Source organism: Prionailurus bengalensis, chromosome B3, assembly GCF_016509475.1.
Source record: "Prionailurus bengalensis isolate Pbe53 chromosome B3, Fcat_Pben_1.1_paternal_pri, whole genome shotgun sequence".
In the NCBI taxonomy this organism is placed as follows: Eukaryota; Metazoa; Chordata; class Mammalia; order Carnivora; family Felidae; genus Prionailurus; species Prionailurus bengalensis.
In genome coordinates, this window is record NC_057355.1 from 115,297,420 (window position 1) to 115,303,419 (window position 6,000).

Sequence of the window (6,000 nt, forward strand, 5' to 3'; positions counted from 1 at the left end):
TTTTTTAAACTGGGTTATTTGTTTTCCCACTCTTGAGTATTGAGAGTTCTTTTTTTTTTTTTAATGTTTATTTATTTTTGAGAGAGAGTCAGAGCGCGAGTGGGGGAGGGGCACATAAAGAAGGAGACACAGAATCTGAAGCAAAATCTGCAGAGCCCGATGCAGGGCTCCACCTCACAAAGTGCCAGATCATGACCTGAGCTGAAGTCAGACTCTTAACCGACTGAGCCACCCAGGTGCCCCTCTTTTTTTTTTTTTAAGCTATTTTATTTATTTATTTTTAAAATGTTTGTTTGTTTGTTCGTTTATTGGGAGAGAGGGAGAGAGCAAGAATCCTAAGTAGGCTCCATGCTGTCATCACAGAGCAGGATGCCATCCAGGCACCCAGAGGGTTCTTTATATATTCTAGATACAGTTGCTTTGTTGGATATGTGATGTGCAAATATTTTCTTTAGAGTGCACCTTAGCTTTTCATTCTCTGAGCAAATTATTTTTCACAGAGCAGAAGGTTTCAGTTTTGATGACTTTTTTTCAGTTTTTCTTTTGTGGATCATGCTTTTAATGTTGCAACTCACACTCTTTACCTGACCCTGCGTTAAGATTTTTTCTTTTAAAATTTAATAGTTTTATGCTTTACGCTTAGATCTGTGATCCATCTTGAGTTAGTTTTTATAGACGATGGGAAATTTAGGTTGAGGTTTGTTTTTTTGCCTTTGGGTGTTCAATCCTAACACTGTTGTTGGGTTTTGTTTGTTTTTTTTTTTAATTTTTTTTTTCAACGTTTATTCATTTTGGGACAGAGAGAGACAGAGCATGAACGGGGGAGGGGCAGAGAGAGAGGGAGACACAGAATCGGAAACAGGCTCCAGGCTCTGAGCCATCAGCCCAGATCCTGACGCGGGGCTCGAACTCACGGACCGCGAGATCGTGACCTGGCTGAAGTCGGACGCTTAACCGACTGCGCCACCCAGGCGCCCCAAGGGTTTTTTTTTTAAGTTTATTTATTTTGAGAGAGAGAGAGAGAGAGAGGGAGAAAAAGATGGGGAGGAGCAGAGAAAGAGAGAGAGACAGAATCCCAAGCAGGCTCTGCACTGTTAGCGCAGAGCCCCATGCAGGGCTGGAACCCACGAACTGTGAGATCATGACCTGAGCCGAGATCATGACCTGAGCTGAGGTCAAGAGCCAGATGCTTACCAACTGAGCAACTCAGGCCACCCCCCCCCCCAGCACTATTTATTAAAGAGACTATCATTTGTCCATTGAATTGTTTGCGCCTATTCAAAAATCAGTTGGTCATAGTTGTATGGGTCTCTTTATTCTGTTCCACTGGTCTGTGTGTCCATTCTTTTGCCAGTGCTACACTTGTCTCGGTTATCGTGGCTTCATGGGAAGTCTTAAAATCAGGTGGTGTAATTCCTCCAACTTTATTCTTATTTTTCAAAATTATTCTCATTAGTGTGCCTTTTCATATGAATTTCATAATCATCTTGTCTGTATCTTCCAAAAAAATTGTGCTGGGAATTTTATTAGAATTGCATTAAACCTATAGATCAATTCAAGAAGAAGTGACATCTTTACCATGTTGAGTCTTCTAATCCATGTACATGGTATGTCTATTTATGTAGGTTTTTGATTTCTTGAATCAGTGTTTTATAGTTTTTATTTATATGTATTTTTAAGTACGCTCCTTGCCCAGCGTGGAGCCCATGACCCTGAGATCAAGACCCGAGCTGAGATCAAAAGTTGGATGCTTAACCAACCAAGCCACCCAGACACCCCTTTGTAGTGTTTAACCTATAGATCCTACACGTTTTGTTAGATTTATACCTAGTATTTCCCTCCTTTGGGGAACTATTATATTTTTTCTTAATTTCAGTTCCTAATTTTTCATGGCTAGTGTATAGAAATACAGTTTTTTGTGCATTGGCCTTGTATCCTGTGTTCTAAGTCACCTTAGTTGTAAGAAAGTTTTTTTGGTAGATTCCTTAAGTTTTGTTTTGTGTGTATGTGTTTTTAACATAGATTATCTGCAAATTATCTGCAAATAGGAACAGCTTAATTTCTCCCTTTCCAATCTCATGCCTTACATTTCTTTTTCCTGCCTTATTGCCCTGTCTAGGACTTCCAGTATGATACTGAACAGGCATTCATGAGTGGACACCCTCACCTGATCCCAATCTTAGGGGAAAGCATTCAGTCTTTGACTATTAAGTACAACATTGGTTTCAGGTTATTTTACAGTCGTTTAACTTTTTTGTTGTTGTTTATTTATTTTTGACAGAGAGAGAGAGAGAGAGACAGAGCATGAGTGGGGGAGGGGCAGAGAGAGAGGGTGACACAGAATCCAAAGCAGGCTCCAAGCTCCAGGCTGTCAGCACAGAGCCCGACGCGGGGCTCAGACTCACAGACCGTGAGGTCATGACCTGAGCCAAAGTCAGACGCTCAACCGACTGAGCCACCCAGGTGCCCCTGGTCATTTAACTTTTTGACATCTCCCTTCCCACTAGGATGTATACTCCATGAGAGCAGTCTCTCTGCTCTCCACTCAACCTTCAGTGCCTGCAACGGTACCTAACACACAGTTAACAATTCTCTACTTTAGTAACTTATCCAGCCATAACCACTGCCCTTATGACAGACAGCAGAAGGACTTGGCTGAACATTCAGACATTGTGAAGAATAACTGGACGATAAATACCCTAGTGGATCCAACCAGGCATTAGCCCCATGGAGTTGGCCACTTGAAACTGCAGCTTTCTAGCAAGCCGTTCTGTGTCGAAGCATTGAGCTATCAGGAAAAGATGACTGCAATAAAATAATTATTTCAGACTGAGAGCATTCTATTCCCAAAGGGAATCTAAACAAAAAGCTCTTGGCTCTGAAAAACAGGGGCTTTCAGGGTAAAGAGTCACACTGCTCTGAAATCTTAGGCCCTCGGATGGGTGGGGTTGTTTCGCTAAATTTATTTCAGCCGCTTATAGAAACACAAGGGGGAGGAGGGGGTGGCTGCTTGCACACCAGCCCTGGCTCTGGAGTATTAATATCTGCCGGGTCAGGCTTTTATTTGGGTTTTGTTTCACCTTTTGGGGGTGGGGAGACAGGCAGGCAGCAGGAACATCTCACGGCTGCACGGCTTCTGAGCTGTGGTTTTCCACCTTTCTCCCTGTGCACTCCCAGCAGGCCCACCCAGCCCCCTCCCGCCTCACCTGAGGGTAGCTCTGTACCCACTGAATACCAAGCAGTCTCACCCACGTACCTTTCACATCTACTCTTCTCCCATTTCCAGAAGGGGTCTGAGCATTCCAAGAGAGTGGGAGTGAGAGATGGAACCTGCTTGCTTGCTTGCTTTCTGGCACAAGTGTGGGGCACCTTTGTCCCTGGCCCCATCAGAACCCCCTACCCAATCCCTTACCCCATCCTCTGTGGCTCTGCTATTTGCATTTGGGGTTGGGGGGGCGGTTCTTGTATATGAAATCCAGGTCTTTTGAATCCTGTCTTCCTTCTCAGCCTCCCCCTCAAGCACTGAACACACATTTTTCTCGGTGCCTGATACCTGTCACACGCTCACACCCATACGGAGAAAAAGGGGTTACGTGAAACCACCATGTTGCTCTCTAAACACCTGTTCTCGTCTGAATTTGGAATGCTTTATGGAACACAGGTTAATCACCTCCCACGGATGTGGGAGAAACTGAGGCACAGGAAGCGGAGGTGAGATGTGTATCCGCCGGCTGGCTCTCAGAGGTACCCACTGAACCGAAAGGCCCAGAGAAACATAGGGCCCCGTGTCTGGGAACTCGCTGTTGTGCGGCCCGCTGTCTAAGGGCAGGAAGAGGAGACACACGAGCTGAACAAGCTGCTAGGCTTATGACTCAAATAATTACATGAGAATATGGGGAAGTACCTCACACGGTGCTCGGCCCATGGGAACCCAACAAATGCCAGCCTCGTTCTTTGGCAAACTCCTGCTTCCTGGCTCACCAGGGAAGATGGCAGGCATATCCTTGTCCTCTCCGCTCCCCAGCCCCCAGTTCAAAAGACTGAACAGGCACTGATGGGAGAGGAAGGTGGCTGCTTCGGGGAGAATAAAGGTTATAGACACAAACTGTAAAGTGCTCACGAGGAAACTAAGTTTCTCTTTTGTCCCAGCACCAGCCAGTTGGCTTTGGAATTATCCCTCCAGCCCGGAGTGGGACCAACCCCGCCCTGGGGAGCTGTTCCTTTGAGAAGCAGGACTCACCTTCCCAGCCAGAACAGGGATCAGACAACCCTTGGAGGGTCGCCCATAGGCAGCGGGAGAGAGGATGGACCTTTGCCACAGCCCTGTGACTTCTCCCAAGATGAGTTTCTCCTGCCAAATGCACCCTCCACCCTGTGGGGACCACGGGCCCCCAAACCAGGGCCTGCCCTTGTCCGACCAAAGGCAACCAGATCTGTTGCAGCTGTTCAGTGAGAGAAAGAGCTCTCCCAGAGACCAGGGAAGTGGCTAGAGAAAGATTCCTGCCAGCCTGGGGGTGTAAATATTTATACAACGTGCTATGTGGGCAGAGGGAGGTGGCAGGAACGAGGCGGCCCCGAGACCGCAGGGTGTAGGAGCCTACTCTTTGCGCTCAGGTGGGAAGGGCAAGAGGCTGCTAGGATCCTAATCCCCCCCTCAACACCCCAAACCCCTACATCAAAGAGGCTGGTCTTTGTCCCCAGCCCTCCTGCCAGAATTGAGAGGAGAACTTAAAAGAAAGTTCACCATCCTTCTCCTAAGTCCCCTAACCGTTCATTCCTCCTGGCTAGGATAGGCCTCTCTGCCAGGAAGGAGGCCCTGCCTTCAACCAGAGACAGAGCAGCTCCACAGGGCCCAGGCCTAAGGATTTGTGGGCCCCTGGGGCTCATGGTTCTAGAGTTTTTAAGGATGCTCGGCCCCAAGACTTGGACTCTAGGGCTGAAGGCTTAGAAAATACAAGCAAAATATAAAATAGGCAAAGATTTCTCTCAAGCTTCTATATAATCAACAATACCTTTCCAAAGTAGCAGTAACATGGTACACGGATGGTGATGAGGAATGGATGGGACTGGCAAGAGAGCAAGGTGTGGAGAAGGTGGGGGAGCCCTTGATGGCACTTCCAGAACAGCACGTGGCCACCATCACACGGGGCCTAGAAAAAGACAGTGCAGCCCCACGGACGTCCACCTGGTGCTCTTGGGCCCCGGCACCCCAGGACGCAGCTCAGCCCCAGGTGTGCACTGACTTAGCTGCCCCTCATCTAGGCCGCTAAGGTCTCAGCCAGGACCCAATGGCATTGACGTCCCAGGGTGGGAGGCAAGCCTGGGTCGGGGGTGGGGGGTGAGGGGGACAGCCAGATGGACTCCAGTCGATCTGCCTCAGACAGCTGGGGAGCAGAGCCAGGATGCGCCTCTCCTCCCTCCCCCATCACTCCAGACAAGGAGGGGCGCGGCTGCAACTTCTTGGGTTTCTCTGCCACCGCGCCCGCGCCCATCGAGAAGCACCACCTGCTTCTATCAGTATGGGGCTGACCCTGAGGCCCCCCACAGGTGGGGTTTGTGTTGCTCCTCAGCGGCCAACAGCCTTTCAGACACCTGAAATGATCAGGCACCACTTGCATTCCCCGTGCCCCTTCGAAAACGCGCACTGGCAGGAGTGGGGGTGTCGGGAAGGAAGGGCCTTCTACTGGAAAACCGCCTCGGTCTTCCGCCAGAGAGTGAACATCTAAAGACACCCGGCCTCCTCCAAGAGGCAGCCCCCTCTGCGGCAAGTCCCCCACCCACAGCACATCCCTTTGCAAGTAATACATTCCCAGTGCGAGCACCTCCCCTGAGCTCCGGCCTTTAGGGTGGAATCTGGTGAATGCCCCACCTGTCTGCTCAGAGAGGGACGGATTCCACTGCCTCCCTGAGCAGTGGGGCCCAGGCCCACACACACCGTGGAGGAAACACCATCTGCCCCAACCCTCAGCCCGGGGCCTGGCAGCCGATGTCAACCCTCAC